At 46.0% G+C, this 12,316-nt stretch overlaps 1 protein-coding gene across 1 annotated transcript in view; it reads right to left on the bottom strand.

Annotated features, from left to right (window-relative positions):
* Positions 1–12,316, bottom strand: part of MRPS5 (mitochondrial ribosomal protein S5) — a 121,006-nt gene that overhangs the window by 29,894 nt on the left and 78,796 nt on the right. The window lies entirely within an intron of this gene.

The following is a 12,316-nucleotide window of genomic DNA, read 5'->3' as shown; positions in this document are numbered from 1 at the left end:
GATGAGCCCTTGGCCATTACCTTTGAAAAGTCGTGGAGATCAGGAGACATCCTGGATGATTGGAAAAAGGCAAATGTAGTGCCCATCTTTATAAAAGGGAGGAAGGATGATCCAGGGCTCCTCAAGGACGTCATTTTGAGGCACTTGGAGGAGGGGAGAGTGATCAGGAATACTCAGCATGGAGTCATGAAGGGCAAGTCATGCCTGACCAATCTGATTAGTTTCTACGATGAGATAACTAGCTCTGTGGATAGGGGGAAAAAAATCAATGGATGTGATTTATCTTGACTTTAACAAAGCTTTTGATAAGGTCTCCCACAATACTCTTGTCAGCAAGTTAAAGGAATGTGGATTGGATAAATGGACAGTAAAATGGATGGAAAGCTGGCTAGAAGGTTGGGCCCAGAGAGTAGTGATCAACAGCTCGATGTCGAGATGGCAGTCGGTTTCTGGTGGAGCGCCCCCAAGGTTCAGTTCTGGGTCCTGTTCTGTTCAATGTATTTATCAATGACCTGAATGAGGCGTTGGATTGCACCCTCAGCAAGTTTGTGGATGACGCTAAGCTCGGGGGAGAGGTAGATATGCTGGAGGGTAGGCATAGGGTCCAGAGTGACAGACAAATTGGAAGACTGGGCTGCAAGAAATCTGATGAGGTTCAACAAGGACAAGTGCAGAGTCCTGCATTTGAGCCAGAAGAATCCCAAGCACTGTTACAGGCTGGGGTCCAGCTGGCTCAGTAGTAGTTCTGCAGAAAAGCACCTGGGAGTGGTAGTGGATGAGAAGCTGGACATGAGTCAGCAGCGTGCAGTTGTAGCCAAGAAGGCTAATGGCATATTAGGTTGCATCAACAGGAGCGTTGTCAGTAGATCCAGAGAAGTGATTATTCCTCTTTATTCGGCTTTGGTGAGGCCGCATCTGGAGTACTGTGTCCAGTTCTGGGCCCCAATTATACGAAGGATATGGATACACTGGAGAGGGTCCAGTGGAGAGCGACCAAAATAATTAGGGGGCTGGAGCATATGACGTATGAAGAAAGGCTGAGGGAATTGGGTCTGTTTAGTCTGCAGAAGAGAAGACTGAGGGGGGACTTGATAACAGCCTTCAGCTTACTGAAGGGAGGTTGCAAAGAGGCTGGAGAGAGGCTGTTCACAGTGGTCACGGATGCCAGAACGTGGAACAATGGTCTCAAGTTGCGGTTGGAAAGGTCCAGGTTGAACATTAGGAAAAACTTTTTCACTAGGAGGGTGGTGAAGCATTGGAATGGTCTACCCAGGGAAGTAGTGGAGTCTCCATCCCTGGAGGTGTTTAAGTCTTGCCTCAACAAAGCCTTGGCTGTGCTGATCTGATGGGTTTGGTTCTGCCTAGGTCAGGGGGCTGGATTTGATGGCTTTTTTAGGTCTCTTCCAGCTCTATTGTTCTATGATTCTATGATCACATTTTTGTGAAAGAATATTATATGGAGTGGGAGCAGATTTTAAGGCATGAAGATTTAAGTTTGCTAAAAATCCTGTTATTGTATTACCTAGTGTACAGCATAAGCATTACAGTGTGGCTTCACTAAAGTAAAACAAACATTACCTGTGATCTCTGTTCTGTTTAGCTGCATAATAAATGAACATTCCATATTATGATCACCTTCACACTTCACACCCTCACAGCAAAGAAAGAAAATGTAAGGAGATGTTTACATCTTGCTTCCCACCTCAAAGAGACATTTTACAAGCTCTCTAATATAAAATGCTAAAGGCAGGTTATTGGTTTATGCCATTTGAAGACAGGGATCCCAAACTACTTACTGAGGCAGTGGGAACTAATCTGATCTCCAGGGCTAAAGGTACTAAATACAAAATCTTCAAATGCTTCCAGATAGAATGAAAATGCCATTTATTCTGCAATAGCAGGACACAAAAATCCCAAGGGGAAAATACAGCCTTGTGGCTATATACAACAACGAAATCCAGGAGAGCTGTATCTGCTTCCTGGCTCTGCCACAGTCCTCCTCTCTCGTGAAATTGCTTCATGCTCGTGCCCAAGTTCCCATGTGTAAAATGGAGTCATAGTTCTTTTCTACCACCTTTTGCTACTTGACGTTTTGAAAATCACTTGCTGGTATTTCCTAAATATCTCAGTATTCCCATATTGCACAGACAATTTTCTTAGCTGTTCATTTACCAAATAGACCAGGTGGGAAAAATATGGCCCACAGGCTGGATCTGGCCTACCACTTTCCCAGGGCCCTGAGGGACCTCCAGGCCGTCTTTTTGCCTGCTCTGCCCCTGCAAGCTGTGCAATGTACCCAGCTGCAAGGGCCACATGCTCTCCGCACACCGTTGGGGGGGTGCCCCTGCCTCCAATACAATCTCACAGCTCCCGTTGGATAGAAACTGGCCAATGGGAACTGCCTGGCCATGCTTGCAGTGCAGGAAGCATGTGGAGGGGCCCCTCCTAAGGGGTATGCAGTGAGCAGAGAGGCACACAGCCTGTGCAGCTGGCTGCTTTGACCAGCATGTGGGCGTGTGGTAGGCAGAGAGCTTGACTGAGGGCTCTGCTGGGCTGGGAGTAACTTAAGGTAAGTGCGTTCCAAACACAGCCTGTATCTGGCACCCCACACTGTCCCACACCCCAATTCCCTGACCCAGATCACAACCCAAGCCCTCTGCATCCCTGCTCCTGAATCCACATCTCCTCCCAGACCCTGCACCCTCCTGTACACCTCAATCCCCTGCTCCAGATCACAACCCCTTCCTGCCCTAGGTCACAGACCAAATGCCTGCAGCCCTTCATGCATTCCTGCTTCCTGAACCTGTTCTTCCCCCTACAACATCCCTTCCTCTAGGGCCAAGATTTTCTCCTGCACCCACGCACCCTCCTGGACCCCAATCCTCTGCCCCAAGTCATAACACCCTCCCAGACCAAACCCCCCCTGCTGCACCCCAGTCCTCTATCCCTTCTGTATCCAACCTTGGTCCCAGACTTCGCATCCTCTCCATTAATATCACAGAAAAGTGCAGCCCTTGACCACCTGCCAAATTCTTGCCCACCTCTGACATATGCTTTTCCCTTTTCCTTTTGAAAACAAGGGACGGGCAGGAAGAAATACCCTGTGCTAGAGTATGCTTTCTGGAAACACCAGTATGATTCCTTTACAGTATAGCTCTAATAGCTGAATTACCATTAAGAAAGCACATTTCAGAAGTCTAATCCTTTTAATAATTGCATAACTGTCTCAAGAAGTCAGTCTTGGAGCAGCAGCATCTGGGTGAGGATTTTCAAAAAGCACACAGCATTGGCTTCCATGAGAACAGATAAAGTGGACAGCGAGAACTTCTGAAACTCACACCACTGGTTTTCATTATAGTAATTGTTAAATTCAACACACACACACACACACACACACACACACACATTCACATTCTAGAAATGCATCATATTTTCATTCTCTAAGCATTACTAACACACACACATGAAACCCTGCAAATATCCAGAATGACTGAAAACAAGCTGAAAAAGAATGAAAGGTACACCTCAGCCCCTCCTAATCTGTGTGTCATGTCTCCTGTGTGCTACAATACTTCCATCTAATTCTGGCCGTTCGGTTTAGTGAATAGGCATTAATGACCTGTGACATACAGCAGGTCACACCAGGTGATCCAGTGTTCCCTTGTAGCCTCAAAAGCTATGACTACAAAAGCTGCTCTTCAAGCTGTACCTAAAACAAACCTTACACCACATTCTTCACATGTACCCGTACAGATACCAAGGAATACACAATCTCAAAAAGATGGAGCTCTGGGATTACACAGATCTATGAAGACCTTGCTTTAGTCCCTCATCCAGGAGGTGGCAATCACGACACATGGAATTGGCTCCTTCAGAAGAGCAATTTTGAAAACTACTTGTCAGCTGTTTCTGAGCAGGTCTGAAGGAAAACGTGTTCAGTCACCCATCCGAATCACAGAAATCACATCTCCCTTAAAACTCTGTAAAGGCCTTTCCAGTCCTCATTAATGTGCAGAAACAATCATGACTGTTAAAACAGTAGTGTCCTTAGAGTCTACCTTCCTCCCTTTGCCTCATTAAATCAAAAAACAGCCCACTTCCCTGGAACATAGTCTGCAGTAATTCCTTTCTATGGAGGAATTAGACTATGCAGCTGAAAGCACATCATTATAATACAATAGAATTAATTAATACAGAATTAACCGCTTCCCACTTTTATAAACAGCACAGCTCAAAAAAGTGACTGAAATCAAGCCTCAGTTCCCCTTACTAACTAGGCCTTGATTCAGTCCCATTTAATGCTAACCTTAAAATCTGTAAATTGACATATGTGCAACCTTAGTCACAGCGTTATGTATCTTGAACTGATTCTCCTCACTTTATTCATTATTCAGTGCTAACAAATTTAAATTCAACCCTTGAGAGATATGGGAAAAAGGAAAAAAACAAAAAAACAAAAAAAAAAACAAAAAACACCACACCCTAAACCCCAGAGCACTACTTTGAAACCAAACCAAACCACATGAAATATTCATTATAAAAAGGAAGGAAAGGCAACCGTTTCAGTGGAGGAGGAAGGGCTGTACAAATCAGGATGCTGTAGCCTAAAAGGAGCCACAGAGGGGCTGTGCTAGTCGAATGCTGAGAGCCCTCCTATGCCTTCCTACAATTACCCCTGTGCACCCAGGAGAGAGGCGTTCACCCACAATTCTCCAGGAAAGACTGTCTCAGCTTAGTGCAGCTGTAACAACCGTACAACGTGCCCACGCTAATTCTAGAGCAGCGATGGGCACCGAGCGGAGTGAGTGGGCTGCTTGAGTGACCCTCTTCCTTCTCAGTAGGCTGCAGCAGCACCACAAATCCACTGACCTGTGTGCATGCTGTCCCCGCTCCTTCAGCTGATTCGTGGCACTCCAGCAGTGGGAAGGAGCAGCAGGAGTGGGGACAGAGCACAAGCAAGGCAATTTGTGGCACTTAGAAAGTACTGGGAGGGAGGGGGAGACTCCGGTGCCCCAGTGTGTGAGAGACATTGTCTACCAGATACATTAAAATGCATGTTCTCTGTTTTTAAATAAACACATCCTAATTATTGCTGGGTGGCTCAAGGTTAATTGAAACAATGACCTTTAAATACTAATTTACATTACAATAACATTCTTTCATAGCATATAGAAAATTTATTTCTAATCAAAGACAAAGACCTGAATGATTAGAAAAATACAGCTTTTGTTAGTGCACTCATCCCTCGTTAAACAAGTACTTCATTTACAAGTACTTGCTTAAAGGAGGGACACACTCACCTACCTTCGTTCACTCCACGAGTGAACTTCCCCTGTTCATACGAGCCTTACCCCCTTCCCGCGGCTCCAACACCCCTAGTCTGACCCCTCCCCCACCAGCCCCAACCTGCTGCAGCCTGACCCCCTGCTGGTCCCCGCCGCCTGACACCCCCCTCACCACAGCCCTAAACCGTGGCAGCCAGTCCCCCTTAACAGCCCCACAGCCTGAAGCCCCCTGCTGCCTGTACGCCCCTGTGGGCCCCGCAGACTGACCCCATGGCTTCCTGTACACCCCCAGGCCCCGTAGCATGACACCCCTGCCGGCACCGCGGCCAGACCCTGCTTGTACCCCCCCACGGCCAGGCCCGCCCCGCCCCCCAAGTCTGTACCCCCGTGGCCACCTGTGCCCCTCGCGCCCCGCTGCCAGACGCCCCCCAGCAGATGCCTGCCCCATGGCCCCAAACAGCGGCAGCCAGACCCCCTTATCGGCCCGCAGCCAGACCCACCCTGCTGCCTGACCCCAAACCGCGGCAGCCTGAACCCCCACAACTCCCCACCAGATTTTAACCCTCCCTCCTGCTCACAGCCACAAACTACCCCCAGCCTTTAACCCTCCCCAACCCAAAGGTCACTCACCTTTCAAAAGCAGCACCACCTGCTGCCACTCCTTCCCCAAGGTGGGAGCCCTAGGAACTAATCAGAGGCTTCTACGTGTAATTTAACAGGAATTTAGTGTCCCTCTTACAAGTTTCTGCCTACCAGCAGAAAGCTGGGAACCAATTGTGCTCGTTTAGCGAGGGATGAGTGTGCTGTTACGTAGATCATGCATAAGGGTGCTGTGTAGCAGTCTTCTCCATGCTTCCCCGGCTGTACTGCCACATGTGCAGCTCTGCTCACTGGCGCTGACATGCTACCAGCGGCGACTGGCTTTTTAGCCACAGAGCAGGTTTGAACCCGTTCTGAGCAGAGAACATGCTGATTAAAATAATGGAGTTTGGCCACTGTTGCTTCCATCAGTGCAACAGAACCCCTGACAGACAAAGTGTGGGAAACAGGGAACTTTTGGCATGTGCCATTAGTGTCCACACTGGCCAGTCTGCATGAAACGTGTTGACATGCATGAGGATTTACACCCATTGTAGTCCAACCTAACGCAGACGAGCTTTTGTCACACCAAAGTCCATATACAGACTGCAACACTTACATGTTTGCACTCTACCATATACACGGTGGGCTTCTTACTTTAGTGTTTTATTGTTAATATCCTTGTGTTACTTCCCAAGGGTTTTATTTTCCTGTAGTGTATTAGGTATATTCTGGGTATCAAAGTGCTTATTCAAATACCTACCTCCCTGAAAGTAACCCTCTGAAACATAAGCCAATGGTTAGAAAAGAAACGTCACTACACTTTGCTGTAAATGTCAGATTTCTATCTCGCTGGAAAGAATACTATGGCCGTGTCTACACTAGCCCCAAACTTCGAAATGGCCACGCAAATGGCCATTTCGAAGTTTACTAATGAAGCGCTGAAATCCATGTTCAGCGCTTCATTAGCATGCGGGCGGCCGCGGCACTTCAAAATTGACACAGCTCGCCGCTGTGCGGCTCGTCCCAATGGGGGTCCTTTTCGAAAGGACCCTGCCTACTTCGAAGTCCCCTTATTCCCATGAGCTCCTGGGGACTACAATAAGGGGACTTCGAAGTAGGCGGGGTCCTTTCGAAAAGGAGCCCCGTCAGGATGAGCCATGCAGAGGCGAGGCACGTCAATTTCGAAGTGCCGTGGCCACCCGCATGCTAATGAAGCACTGAATATGCATTTCAGCGCTTCATTAGTAAACTTCGAAATGGCCATTTGCGTGGCCATTTTGAAGTTTGGGGCTAGTGTAGACATAGTCTACATGTGGAAAGAATCCAACATTTTGGAGGGTTGCATTATTGAGCTGGGACCCAGCTACAAGGCGGCTAAATTCTTCAAGTGAACTGACAATGATTAAGAGAGGAAACAAAAACTGAGAACAAGAGGAAATGACCCAGTGCTTTTTTTATGTCAGTACTGAGTACCGGCACCTCAGCAACCCCAGCCAAAGGATTGGTTGGGGAGGAGGGCAGGGAACCAGCAGAGTACCGGGTCCTCTTTTTAAAAATTAATTTATTATTATTATTATTATTATTATACAAACAACAAAGGCACTGAAATAACCAAAAGGCACTCTGAGTTTCCATAAATGGTAGAGGCAGCTTCATTGTCAAGCAAAATACAGTAAAATTCCTTTACTCTGGCATGTCTGGGACCGGACAGGTGCCAGATTACCAAATTTTCTGGACTATTGGATGTCACCACTCCGTGCTCCTGCAGCTTCTTTGCTACCCCCGGGCATCCCCAGCTGCAGTTCACCACCCCTGCGCTCCTCCAGCATCTCTGCAAATCTGGGTTCATAGCTAGGGAAAGTGAGGTACAAGGAGGAGCTTCAGTCTAGCTCCAACTCATACAGGAGAGTCAGGTCGAGAAGCCACCACTTATGACACCCTGCCCTATACTCTAACACTCAGAGAAGGCCCTTGTTTCTTTGTGATGACCTCTGGGCTAGCTCACCAGAAACCTTAATTTATGCTTCGGGAGAAGTTAAATACTTTTTCTAAACGTCATCACCTTCAAATAGCACTGTTCTCTTTCAGCGGCTAAACAAAGCCAGTGGTCACAGGAGGCTAACACTGTGCAGGTCACAAAATATTTGTAAAGCTGCATCTTTGTTCATAAAAAGGCTCTCTCAAAGCAGCACATCTAAATTCCAGAGAACTGCTGACAACAGCAGGGTAAATGCAGGACACACTCAAACAGCCTTGCAAGTTAGCTTTCATCCTGACAGCAGCTCAGGGTGATGCTGAATGACAGAAATGGACATTGCATACAAATGAAGCACTGGGTATGCCATCTATTTAAAGTATGAATACTAACAGCTTGTTTATTTCAAAGCCCATACTCCTGACTATATAAGTGATGGGACTCAATTATCTACTTCAGTTCATAGCTAAACAAAACAGCAGTCATATAGCACTTTAAAAAGACTAACAAAATATTTTATTTGATGAGCTTTCATGGGACAGACCCACTTCTTCATCATTAAAGACCTACAACCTAACCTAAATCAGGATGCCACAGTCCAGAAGGCCCTCGGTGCCAGGCCTCTTCTCTCCTATAGCCATCCTCCCAACCTCATGAGGATTCTCACTAGCAACCACAGGCTAAACCACAGTAATACTAACCCTGAAGCTTTTCCTTGCAACAAGCCCCATTGCCAGCTTTGTCCACACACAGAGCAGCCATAAGAGAGGGTGCAATCTATTTTGTTGCTTCAGAGGAGCTCCACCTGGGCAGTAAGAGACCAGTGAGAAAAGTGAGATAATGCCTCTCCCAATCCCCAGCAGTGCTGAGAGGAGAGTTCCTGACTTGGCAGCAGGTGCTTCCATTCCATACAGAGCTGTACAGAGAGCACAAAGAAGCCGGTACAGGGCTCAGCTGAACGAGTACAAAAGGGGATGATGCTTTCTTGTGCCCTTTTCATTTTGGCTGCTTGAGTAACTGCCCAACTAGGGGACAGAAAGGACATTTCTTACCACATATAATTTTGGATCTTTTAAACCACAAGTCAGCCTGTCAGGGTGGCTCCCTTTAGTGAGTTTTTGACCTCTCTAAGGGGCCTTGGTTTACTTGCAATGAAATGAGGCCTCAGCAGAGGTTCACTGACTCATTACTTTCTGCTTAAGTATAAAATAGTGGAACTACAAGCAAGCGATGCTAAGGAGTGAGACAGCATGTCACCACCTTGGGGTGCTCCAGCACTTGGGCTCCTCTTGCACAAGGGCTGTCCATCACACACAGGTGAACCATCACAAAGTGAGATAACCTTCCACGTGTCTTACATTGGCAGTGTCTCAAGGAGCTCAACAAGGACTCAAGGGTAGCTACACACCTGTTCTTCTGGACTGCTCTCCTGAACAGCTAGCACTGGGTACTTATCTTTGCTTACTAGCTAAGACCTATTGGACCACAAATTCATGTCAGTTTCTCTCGAAGTATGAGTGCTCTGGTGGGGGGGGGAGAGGGAGAGCCACTGGAGGGGGAATGGAGGTGGAGAGGGGGAAATCCTAAACAGATCAGGTGCCATGACCAACATGTCAGGTGAATTTATTCCCAGGAACGTGGTCTGTTTACTTCAGGCAACAACTTAGGGACAAGAATTGCCTTTACAAAAGGAAAAGATGACATGAAAGTATTAAGTCAAAGGGAACATTTGCTCATCCCTCTTCCTTTGGGGGAAACCAGACGGAGTTTAACTGTCTAGCAATTGTTATAACCCAGAAAAACAAGCATGAAATTCTGCACTGAGTGCTGTAAAATATGACAATGTGCAGAATGACTATATCTAGTATATGATTTATTGATTATATCACTGTCTATGGTGACTCCTCAGTTAGTTTACTCACAATAAAGATGAAATACCTTCAGAAAGCAAATTCAGCAAAACTTCATAAGGGCTAAGTGAATTAAAACTCAGTGAAGCAACTCTTTGGGCATGCATCATCCATCTAAATAAAGCAAAAAACTATTTTGTGAAACCCTACAAACCATCACAAAACTTTACTCAAGGTATTTCAAATAAGTCATGTTGGCTGGCAATCAGTGCAGACTAAATATTTGTGAACTTTTATAAATATATAGACTTTTCCTTAGGGAAAAATTAGAATGGAAAAATTCTAGTATTATTTCACCACCTATCAGTAAAGAATTTGTCAGTGTTTCTATAATAGAACTCCCTGTCCACACCTGGAAACAACTACTGAAGTACACCTGAGGTGCAAATCAATTCTAAAATGCTTCCAACACTGATGCTGTGGATCTTCAAAATTCCTCACTTGAAACAGAAAAGGAAGAAGCATGGTCTAGTGGCTCATTATCATTGTGAGGAAAGAGCATGTGTGTGGGCAGGCTTTCAAACCTAGTGAGGAGGGCTTTAAACTAGGTGCATCAGGGGATGGTGACAAGCCCCAAGATGAGTGGGGAAGTAAAAAGGAACAACAAAGGAGGACCACTCATTCAAAAAGGAGAAAGTAGGCCACTCCCTTAACTATCCGTTTGTACATAAATGCAAGAAGCCTGGGAAACAAACAGGAAAGAATTAGAGGCCCTGGCACAGTAAAAGTAGTATGAGGTAACTGGAGTAACAGAGACTTGGTGGGATGACTCGCATAACTGGTGCACTGTCATGGAAGTGCATAAACTGTTCAGCAAGGAAAGGAAGGGGAGAAAAGGAGGAGTTGCGATGTATGTGACAGAGCAGTATCATTCCTCAGAACAGCAATATATGGAGGGAGGAAAGCCAGTTGAGAGTGTCTGGTTAAACTTAGAGGTGGAAGCAACAGAGGTGATGATGTAGTTGGTGTCTGCTGTAGATCACCAGATCAGGGAGATGAGCATTTCTTCAGACAGCTAAGAGAAGCTTCCAGATCACAGGCCCTGGTTCTCATGGGAGACTTTAACCATTCAGACTTTTGTTGGGAGACCAATACAGAAGCACGCAGATAATCCAGGAAGTTTTCGGAGAATGTTTGGGACAACTTCCTGGTACAAGTAATGAACGAACTGATCAGGGCTGCGCACAGCTTGACCTGCTGCTCACAAACAGGGAAGAACTAAAAGGAGAAATAGAAGGGGGAAGCAACCTGGGCTGCAGCGACCATGAGATGGTAGATTTCAGGATTCTTATTAAAAGGAAGAAAGGTGAGCAGCAAAATACAGATCCTTGATTTCAGAAGAGCAGACTTCAACTCCCCGAGAGAGCTGATGAGCAGGATCCCCTGAGAAGCTAATATGAATGGGAAATAGTAACAGAGAGGGAGCCATGCTAGTCTATACACTATCAAAACAAAAAGCAGTCAAGTAGCACTTTAAAGACTAGCAAAATAGTTTATCAGGTAAGCTTTCGTGGGACAGACCCACTTCTTCAGACCATAGCCAGACCAGGACAGACTCAATATTTAAGGCACAGAGAACCAAAAACAGTAATCAAGGAGGACAAATCAGAAAAAGATAATCAAGGTGAGCAAATCAAATTCAGCATATTAACACATGGTTTAAACCGGGACAGGAACTTTCTGAGTCACTATAGGGGCTCATCTGCATACTTGGCTTAATCTAATTCTTGACCTTCCCCCCCACCCCTCCACTCTCTGATTTGCTCACCTTGATTATCTTTTTCTGATTTGTCCTCCTTGCTTACTGTTTTTGGTTCTCTGTGCCTTAAATATCGAGTCTGTTCTGGTCTGCCTATGGTCTGAAGAAGTGGGTCTGTCCCACGAAAGCTCACTTTATAAACCATTTTGCTAGTCTTTAAAGTGCTATTTGACTGCTTTTTGTTATGAATGGGAAAGGAGTTCAGGAGAACTGGCCATATTTTAAACAAGTCTTGCTCAAGTCACAGGAACAAACCATCCTGAAGTGCAGTAAGAAAAGCAAATACAGCAGGCAACCAGCTTAGCTTACTAGAGAAATCCTTGGTGCAATTAAACTCAAAAGGGATGTGTATAGGAAATGGAAACTTGGACGGGTGAACTAAGGAGTATAAATACATGGCTGGAGAATGCCGGGGGTAATCAGGAAAGCGAAAGCACAAATGCAACTGCAGCTGGCAAGGAATGTGAAAGGTAACAAGAAGGGTTTCTACAGGCATGTTAACAATAAGATGGTGATCAGGGAGGGTGTGGGACTGTTACTGGATGAGGGAGGTAACCTGGTGACAGATGATGTGGGAAAGGCTGAAGCACTCCATGGTTTTTTTGGCCTCAGTCTTCACAGACAAGGTCAGCTCCCCGACTACGGTACTAGGCAATGCTGTATGTGAAGGAGCTAGGCAGCCCTCGATGGGGAAAGAACAGCATAAGAGCTATTTAGAAAAGCTAGACGCAGACAAATCCATGGGTCTGGATTTAAGGCATCCAAGGGTACTGAGGGAATGTTATTACAGAGACTTTGGCTATTA

Source organism: Carettochelys insculpta, chromosome 3 (assembly GCF_033958435.1).
Source record: "Carettochelys insculpta isolate YL-2023 chromosome 3, ASM3395843v1, whole genome shotgun sequence".
In the NCBI taxonomy this organism is placed as follows: Eukaryota; Metazoa; Chordata; order Testudines; family Carettochelyidae; genus Carettochelys; species Carettochelys insculpta.
The sequence above is the reverse complement of the archived record's forward strand: the minus strand, read 5'-3'. Positions and strand labels throughout refer to the sequence as shown.